The sequence below is a fragment of the Bubalus bubalis genome, chromosome 21, assembly GCF_019923935.1.
Source record: "Bubalus bubalis isolate 160015118507 breed Murrah chromosome 21, NDDB_SH_1, whole genome shotgun sequence".
NCBI classification, from domain to species: Eukaryota; Metazoa; Chordata; class Mammalia; order Artiodactyla; family Bovidae; genus Bubalus; species Bubalus bubalis.
In genome coordinates this window covers 26,433,359-26,443,098 of record NC_059177.1, presented here as the reverse complement: position 1 = coordinate 26,443,098, position 9,740 = coordinate 26,433,359, and the positions used below count along the sequence as shown (strand labels likewise).

Genomic DNA, 9,740 nt, shown 5'->3' with positions numbered 1-9,740 from the left:
AGTGTCTTCTGTTCTCTATTAAAAATCATGTATGAGTAGATAACAAAATCCAATTCACTTGTTCTATTTTATTCTCAGATTTGCTGCCTCTCTTCTTTATACCACCACCATCATCATCTGATGCTCTAAATCTAGTGTTCCTTGAGTAATTCTCCCCATGTAAAGATAAGAAACAAACAAATCTCTTCTGCAGATGACATGTACCTTCTCATATGTAACTATGTGATATTTACAAGTTATTGCATCTCAGGAATTGATACTAGCCCCTGAGTGTTGACAGACCTATGGTAACACATCTAGCATAGAAACTTGCTTTTAATAAAACCTACATTAATACATTACTTGCTGAACCAATCAAGTTTTTGATGCAGAACCACAATTTTTTCACACTTAGTTCTTTTTTTTGTGGGGGGCTGTATGGCTTGCAGGATCTTAGTTCCCCAACCAGGGATCAAACCCATGCCCCCTGCAGTGGAAATATGATGCCTTAACCACTGGATCACCAGGGAAGTCCCAGAACCAAATTCTTTGATGAATCTCCTTAGTTGATCTACAGCATGTAGAATCATGTTGGAACCAAATAATCAACAGTGTTGGTTATGTTGGGTCTGATGAAATAGTAGAGAAAATGAGCTATGTTATATAATTTTCAAGGTGAAGTAACATAGAAACAGAGATTGAAGTATATCTGAAAGAGAAAAAACAAATATTGTATATTAACACATATATGTGGACTCTATAAAAATGGTACAATGAACCTATCCTATTTTCAGGGGATGAATAAAGACACAGACATAGAGAATGGGCATGTGGACATGATGGGGAGGGGAGAATGAATTAGGAGACTGGGACTGACATAAATACATACCATGTATAAGACAGATGGCCAGTGGCAACCTGTAATATAGCACAGGGAGCTCAGCTCAGGGTTCTGTGGTGACCTAAAGTAGTGGGTTTGGAGGATGGAGGTGGGAGGGAGAACCAAGAGGAAGGGGATGTATGTATACATATAACTGAATCGCTTTGTTTTACAGAAAGAACTGCTGCTGCTGCTGCTAAGTCACTTCAGTCGTGTCTGACTCTGTGCGACCCCACAGACAGCAGCCCACCAGGCTCCCCCATCCCTGGGATTCTCCAGGCAAGAACACTGGAGTGGGTTGCCATTGCCTTCTCCAATGCATGAAAGTGAAAAGTGAAAGTGAAGTCGCTCAGTCGTGTCCAACTCTAGCGACCCCATGGACTGCAGCCTACCAGGCTCCTCTGTCCATGGGATTCTCCAGGCAAGAGTAATGGAGTGGGGTGCCATTGCCTTCTCACAGAAAGAACTAACACATTGTAAAATAACTATACCTCAATAAATTTAAAAAAATAATGTATTCCTAAATCTGAGAAATGTCTGAGGGATGTAACCAAAAACACAGGGGAGGAAGACAGATAGCTCCCTACTGCTGCTGCTGCTAAATCGCTTCAGTCATGTCCAATTCTGTGCGACCCCATAAATGGCAGCCCACTAGGCTCCTCTGTCCCTAGGATTCTCCAGGCAAGAATACTGGAGTGGGTTGCCATTTCCTTCTCCTTCACTTTCACTTTCACTTTCATTTTTCACTTTCACTTTTCACTTTCATGCACTGGAGAAGGAAATGGCAACCCACTCCAGTGTTCTTGCCTCGAGAATCCCAGGGACAGAGGAGCCTGGTGGGCTGCTGTCTCTGGGGTTGCCAGAGTCGGACACTACTGAAGTGACTTAGCAGCAGCAGCAGCAGCAGTAGCAATGCATGAAAGTGAAAAGTGAAAGTGAAGTCGCTCAGTCGTGCCCGACTCTTAGCGAGCGATCCCATGGACTGCAGCCTACCAGGCTCCTCCGTCCATGGGCAGAGCCAAAAAATTACAGAGCTGTTTACAGATATGAACCAACTATGGCTCATTGCCAAGTACTATCATGGTTCAGGCCTGTCAGTGTATTCTGGTGTTACACTCCAGGGAAATTTATCTGAATCTTATTGTGACCTCTTATTGGAGGCAGGATGGCAGGATATGGGCAGAGGCTCATAACTGATGAGTATAACATAACCTATTCTAGCTACTATTCAACATAAAAGTCTCTAAGACATTAGATTTTTTTTAATCTCTGCTTTTATTAAATTCCCATTATTACTAAATTTTGTGCTTCTATTTGATACATTTTATTCTCCCATATTGCATTTCAGGTGCAAAATATGCTATCCACCTTTATTATTCAAAATAAGATTGTGTTTAGCTCTCAAGTACCTCTGACCCTTTTCAGTGCAACATCCAATGTGAGCAGCGATTGTCCATGAATTTACACACTCCCCCATGCACACCTGCTGTAGGAATCTTGTACCCCAGAGACTAATTTTAGGAGCAGATTGAATATCCTGACTTCTCCAGAATTCCTCACTCCTCTGTGTGCCCTGGATTAGAACATCTAAATATTTGGCCAATCCATTTTGCCTCTCACTGATCACGTTCCATCCCTATATTCTTCTTGGAAAATCTTGTTTGAATGTCCTAGTTAAATATCTGTCATTGACATGTGATGTTGCAAAAGACTGAGTGCAAAGGGAATGTGAGAATACAGCCAAGTTCCATGAAGACAGATATTAATGAGATTTACAAAGATGCAAACAAACAAAGCCACTGTATGTTTTGAAAAATATAGGTATTTTTACTAAAAATATTTATATTTACATGTAGTTAATTATTATTTTAAATGAATTATAAAAAAAGATCTGTCATTGTGTGAGTGATAACTAAGAGTAGCCCAACCCTACATAACTGAGAAAGAAACAAACAAAAGGCAACTTTCCCCAGCACCCAAGGGTTCCCACATTCACAAAGGCAGTAGAATCTGATTACCTTTCCTATGACTACAGAAAATAAAAAAGTTCTTTTTTTTTTCTGTTGCTAACTCTATTCCAGTAAAGAAGCAAACAAAAGAGTTATTTCTGCATTACACTGTTAACATGACTTCCTGCCATATAACCATGTGGTTTAATCTTTTCTTGTTTAGTGAACTATAGCTATCTAAAAGCAATAAGCATCAAATTCCAACATAGCAAACACTCATTGTTTGTGCAGTGATTCCCCCTTTGCCAATTTAGTCAGATATCATTCATGGATCATATCACTCTTTCCCGTAATTCTAATCAGAGCTTCAAAGTCCTTCTCAAGATAGCCCCTCAGGCTACTATAATCATTCAGCTGAAGTGACCCAGGAGATAGAACCCATTTTCCACACCTGGCTCATTTGGAATCTTCTAGAGTGGCCAACACATTGCTTTCAACCTTATAGACACCCAGTCCTGTTTAATGAATTGCACCGAAGTGAAAAAAAAAAAAATAAACTCAATCAAATTGGGGAAACTTTACCATTTTAAAAGAAATGGAAGTTCAGTATTCACATATAACTACTTTTTCCAACTATTTTTTCTAATAAGATACTTATGCAGCTTCAATATATATTCAACACTTGAAACCACATACTAAAATTTTGTTGAAAATGTCCCATATACCACTAGAACCAAGGAAAAGAGATCAAAGTCAGCTTTGTAAAGGATGTTACCCAGGGCAGAGTCAAAGGCTTAGAAGAATGAGAAAAGAATATTAGTCACACTGACTGTGCACTACTTAATTTAATGTTCTATTCAGAACTTGGAAGAGACCAGACTTAACACAAATTGAAACTTAAACTTAAACAAGCATGGAAGAGCAGCAACTTCATTTCTTTTCTTCAAAAAAAAGAAAGCTCAGTTCTCTTTCTCCAGTGGCTGCCAGTGCTGACTTCAGTAGCAAATCCCATCTTTGCATGTGTGTGTGTGGGCTTGAGCATTTTGAATAAAGGTATAATACTCCCTCAGAAAATATTGTATCAGCACTGCAAATCCATTATAGAGGTATCTATCTATGTTGAAGTACTTTTACAGGTTTATTCTGTAGCATTGATATTTATGTTTTGTGTATCACTCTTCTACTTTGATGGTTTTAAATTAAAATAGTGTTTATTTTTATATTTCCATTTTATTTTAAAATTTTTATTATTTTTATTATTTTCTTATATTTATTATCTTTATTTTCCATTAACAGCTTCTGTTTATTTAGCATTTTATTTTGCCAGGCAACATATTGAAACATTTAAAATGGATTTTTTTAAATTTATTTATTAATTCATTTAGTATATCGACAGATGTTCATGAGTGACAACTCTTTCAGACTCTTGGATACAGTTGCATTTAAGACAGGGTAAAGGACATACATAATCTTATGGAGTTAATATTCTAGTAGGGTAAAAACAACCATATGGTAGAGTACTATCTGATGGAGATAAGGGCTATGAAGGAAATAAGGGAAATAGTAGGAGTTTTAAAGGGTAGGTGGATGAGATAGAGCAGGTAGATGGGCAGGGTGGCCAGGAGAAGCCTCTCTGGGAAGGAGATATTTGATCTGGAATCTGAAGATTAGATAACAGCATGTGATGAACAGAGAGAGGGAAAGCATTTAGAGTGAACAGCAGCAGGAACTGAGTTTAGAGGTGTGGGCAACACACATCAAACCAATATGATGAAGAACAGTAGAGGGTAGGGTGTGGAATTTAATGGAAGTTGCAGAATAAACAGAGGCAAGAAAATCTGAGCCCACACAGGTCATGGTTCAATGTTTTGATTTCAATTATTTTGTAATGGAGAGCCATATAAAAAAGGAAGTTGCCTGAGGGAACAAGGGTGGAATAGAGAGAACAAATAAGGCTGCTACTGTAGTCAAGATGTAAAATGATTATTTGAACTAGGGTTAAGGACATAGGAATGGAGGCAGTGAAAAGTGCTTGAATATTTTGGTTTATTTTAAAGAGAGCTAATAGTATTTAGGTGTTACAGTTTAAAATATATCAAAGAGTCAATAGAATTTGAATATGAGAAACTGAGAAAAATCAAAGTGATAACAAAAATTTTGGTTTAAGCATTTGGAGGAACAAAGGTTGCCTTTTACTGAGATGGGAAAGACATCAAAGAAGGTGAAGGTTTGGGGGCCGAAATCTAGAGTGTGTTTTTAGGTTATAAATTTATATAGTGAAAGTGAAGTCACTCAGTCATGTCTGACTCTTTGCAACCCCATGGACTGTAGCCTACCATGCACCTCCATCCATGGGATTTTCCAGGCAAGAGTACTGGAGTGGGTTGCCATATCCTTCTCCAGGGATCTTCCCGACCCAGGGATTGAACCTGGGTCTCCTGCATTGTAGGCAGACGCTTTACCATCTGAGCCACCAGGGAAGTCATATATATATAAAACATGCTCTTGTATATATAAATCTGGTCTGGGGTAGAATTATACATGTAAGAGCATCAGTTTATTCACATCCTGTAAAATCATGGCACTAGATGAGATCACCCAGCAAGCAGAGGAAGAAAAGATAAGAGGTTGGATGACAGCTTGAGAGCTCTCCAGATATTAGATGTTGGGAAAATGAGAATATTCAGCAAAAGAAACAAAGAAGAATCAGCCAGATAAGAAGGGAATTGATCAAGAAAGGATGGAACCCAAATGCAAGTGAAGGAGAAAGTGATTCCTGTCAAAGGGCTAACCGAGTACCAAGTGAATGAAGTGACCATTAGTGCTCTACTTGCAGCATAAAAGATTAATTTCAGTTCGGTGGTGGATACAGATGCTTATCAGAGCGACCTCAAAGCAAACAGGAAAAATGGAGTGGAAACTGTAGGAGAGGGAAATGGCAACCCATTGCAGTATTCTTGCCTGGAGAATCCCATGGACAAAGGAGCCTGGTGGGCTGCAGTCCATGGGGTCACAAGGAGTCGGACATGATTGAATGACTAAAACGGTAGGAGCTGATAATTATTGTAATGATTTTTGCTGCAAATGAAAGCACTGAAGGGATAGTATAGCTAGAGGGAGAAATGAAGTCAAAGGACGGTCTTTGTTTTTACCATGTGAGTGATTACAGCACATTTCCGTGTTATTGAGAATTATTTTAGAGACAGAAATGAGATTAGGAAAATTTTGCTATAAAGGGCCAGGGATTACATATTTTTAGCTTTGTAGCCAGACATCTTTGTTGTAACTCTTCAACCCTGCTCTTAGAGTATGAGAGTACTATAGATGAGCAAGGCTGTGTTCCCATAAGACTTTCTTTATAGATGCTAATCTTTGAATTTCATATAATTTTATGTGTCATGAAATATTATTCTTTGATTTTTTTCAACCACTTAAAATTTTTAGAATCATTTTTGACTTAGGTGTCCAGCCAAGTTTGGCCCCACAGACCATAGTTTGCTGACTTCTACAGAACAAAATTTGAGGCTGAAAGAAAGAGGGAGGAAGATTTCAGGAGTCAGACTCTTTTGTGGCATGGCATAGAACAACCAGTAGATTGGTCTTAGTTGCTTCCATCTTACAAAGGAGAAAGAGAAGGCAAAGTATATGGATACAGATACAAGATACTAAGTTGGTAGAAGAAGAACATGGACATCTTATTCTGATCTTATATTTTTTTATGGAAAAGTTTAAGCAGTACCTTTAACTGGGAAAAATAAGTGAATGCAAGATATGGAAAATCTGAAGAGTGAATAAAAGGTTTCAAAGGAGCCATGTAGAATGAGAAAGTGAATTGACTAGGGAAATATACTTAATGCTAAGAAAGCACTAAGAGCCCACTTGAGATTTCTGTCAAGGATTTAAATAAAAACTTCTCAGGTTGGCTGTACATTTTTCTTCAGGAGTATTCAGAAGGTTAGATATAGGCCTTGAGTAGTCAAAGGCTTAGATTTAGCCAGATTTGGTACCTTGCTAGGCAAGATGATGGAAGAAGAGAGACCAAGTGAGTTGAGAGTATTTGAAAGGGAATGATTACTGTGATTGACCATGTAATTGAGCTGGGTGAGAGCAAAAGTGAAGACATAATGGAGGTGATAAAAAGTGGAAAAGTGAAAAGGTCAATAAATTGAAAGTCACAGTGAGAAGGAAGAATTTATGGATACAGGATATGCTAGAGAATAAAATGGAAAGAGAGGAGGGAGGATTTGGAGAGGACAGTGTCTGAAATACAGATTAAGGAATGGATGTGCTGTGCTTAGGTGCTCAGTCATGTCCAACTCTTTGTAACCCTATGGACTGTAGCCCACTAGGTTCCTCTGTCCATTCTCCAGGCAGAAATACTGGAGTGGGTTGCCATGCCCTCCTCCAGGGATGGATACATATTTTTAATTATAAGATCAAAGGTATAATCATAGATAGGTAGCAGAAGTGTGGAGGATAGGATTGTTGAAGCAGCTGAGGTCGAAGAAGAGGACTTTAGAGAGACATCTCATAGATGAAAATGTTGAGATCACTAAATTATACAAGAAGTAGAGGGCGAGGCATGGGGACAAGTATCAGTTCATCAAGGGCTAATTCTTAAATGATTTGTCCCTTGCCCAATTTAATACATGTAGTTAAATGACAAGAGTCATATTGGAAATTCAAATTTCTAAAAATAACGCCTATCTCTTTAAGTATTATAATATGCCACTTTCCAGCCAAAGAATGCTTAAACCACCACACAATTGCACTCATCTCAGCACTCCAGTATTCTTGCCTGGAGAACCCCAGGGATGGAGGAGCCTGGTAGGCTGCTGTCTATGGGGCCGCACACGACTGAAGTGACTTAGCAGCACACACTAGTAAAGTAATGCTCAAAATTCTCCAAGCCAGGCTTCAGCAATACATGAACTGTGAACTTCCAGATGTTCAAGCTGGTTTTAGAAAAGGCAGAGGAACCAGAGATCAAATTGCCAACATCCGCTGGATCATCGAAAAAGCAAGAGAGTTCCAGAAAAACATCTATTTCTGCTTTATTGACTATGCCAAAGCCTTTGACTGTGTGGATCCCAATAAACTGTGGAAAATTCTGAAAGAGATGGGAATACCAGACCACCTGACCTGCCTCTTGAGAAACCTATATGCAGGTCAGGAAGCAACCGTTAGAACTGGACATGGAACAACAGACTGGTTCCAAATAGGAAAAGGAGTACGTCAAGGCTGCATATTGTCACCCTGCTTATTTAACTTCTATGCAGAGTACATCATGAGAAATGCTGGGCTGGAAGAAGGACAAGCTGGAATCAAGATTGCTGGGAGAAATATCAATAACCTCAGATATGCAGATGACACCACCCTTATGGGAGAAAGTGAAGAGGAACTAAAGAGCCTCTTGATGAAAGTGAAAGAGGAGAGTGAAAAAGTTGGCCTAAAGCTCAACATTCAGAAAACTAAGATCATGGCATCTGTCCCCATCACTTCATGGGAATTGGATGGGGAAACAGTGGAAACATGTCAGACTTTATTTTTCTGGGGCTCCAAAATCACTGCAGATGGTGATTGCAGCCATGAAATTAAAAGACACTTACTCCTTGGAAGGAAAGTTATGACCAACCTAGATAGCATATTGAAAAGCAGAGACATTACTTTGCCAACAAAGGTCTGTCTAGTCAAGGCTGTGGTTTTTCCAGTGGTCATGTATGGATGTGAGAGTTGGACTGTGAAGAAAGCTGAGTGCAGAAGAATTGATGCTTTTGAACTGTGGTGTTGGAGAAGACTCTTGAGAGTCCCTTGAACTGCAAAGAGATCCAACCAGTCCATTCTAAAGGAAATTAGTCCTGGGTGTTCATTGGAGGGACTGATGCTAAAGCTGAAACTCCAATACTTTGGCCACCTCATGTGAAGAGTTGACTCATTGGAAAAGACCTGATGCTGCGAGGGATTGGGGGCAGGAGAAGGGGACAACAGAGGATGAGATGGATGGCATCAATGACTCAATGGACATGAGTTTGAGTGAACTCCGGGAGTTGGTGATGGACGGGGATGCCTGGCATTCTGCGATTCATGGGGTCGCAAAGAGTCGGACATGACTGAGCAACTGAACTGGACTGAACTTCCAGCAGGCTGTGTCCGCATGATGTAATTTACAGTGAAAGGCAGGCTATATCTATTTAGGAACAAACACCTGAATATTCTCATTTAGTCTATTTCATGTGCATACTCCTCCCTCCTTAAGAAGGCATCCTCCTTCCTGACCGCATTTGTTCTGGAGATCCTGTTTTATCTTTTTGGAACCTTGCTGCTGCTGCTGCTGCTAAATCGCTTCAGTCGTGTCTGACTCTGTGCGACCCCATAGATGGCAGCCCACCAGGCTCCCCCGTCAGTGGGATTCTTTAGGCAAGAACACTGGAGTAGGTTGCCAATTCCTTCTCCAATGCATGAAAGTGAAAAGTGAAGTCGCTCAGTCGTGTCCAACTCTTAGTGACGCCATGGACTGCAGCCTACCAGGCTCCTCCATCCATGGGATTTTCCAGGCAAGAGTACTGGAGTAGGTTGCCATTGCCTTCTCCTTGGAATCTTGAAACTGCCTTAAAAGTCTCCTCCTGCACCTCTTTATAAAAATCCAAATCCCCTCCACCCCCTCCTCCTTCCTCTTTGTCCTGCTTAATTCTGTTGCATCAAAAAATCCAAGAATATTTTAATTGTTTCCAAACATCTCTTACATGTTGCTCCTGTCTTTCCAACTATCTTGTAAGTTCTATGAGGGAAAGAATGTATTTTTTTGCTTCCATGTCCCCTTAATAGGCTCTAACCACATAGTCAGAAGTAGAATTTTTGATTTATTAAATTTGTCATCAAGCAGTATCAGAGAAAAAGTTTTTCAATTATCACTTAAATTTACTGAACTATAA

General features: G+C 39.7%; 1 non-coding gene across 1 annotated transcript; it reads right to left on the bottom strand.

Annotated features, from left to right (window-relative positions):
• Positions 1-5,216: 5,216 nt before the first annotated feature.
• TRNAC-ACA lies at positions 5,217-5,288 on the bottom strand. The gene has a single exon. It is a non-coding gene; the product is annotated as a tRNA-Cys (tRNA).
• Between the last annotated feature and the right edge of the window lie 4,452 nt (positions 5,289-9,740).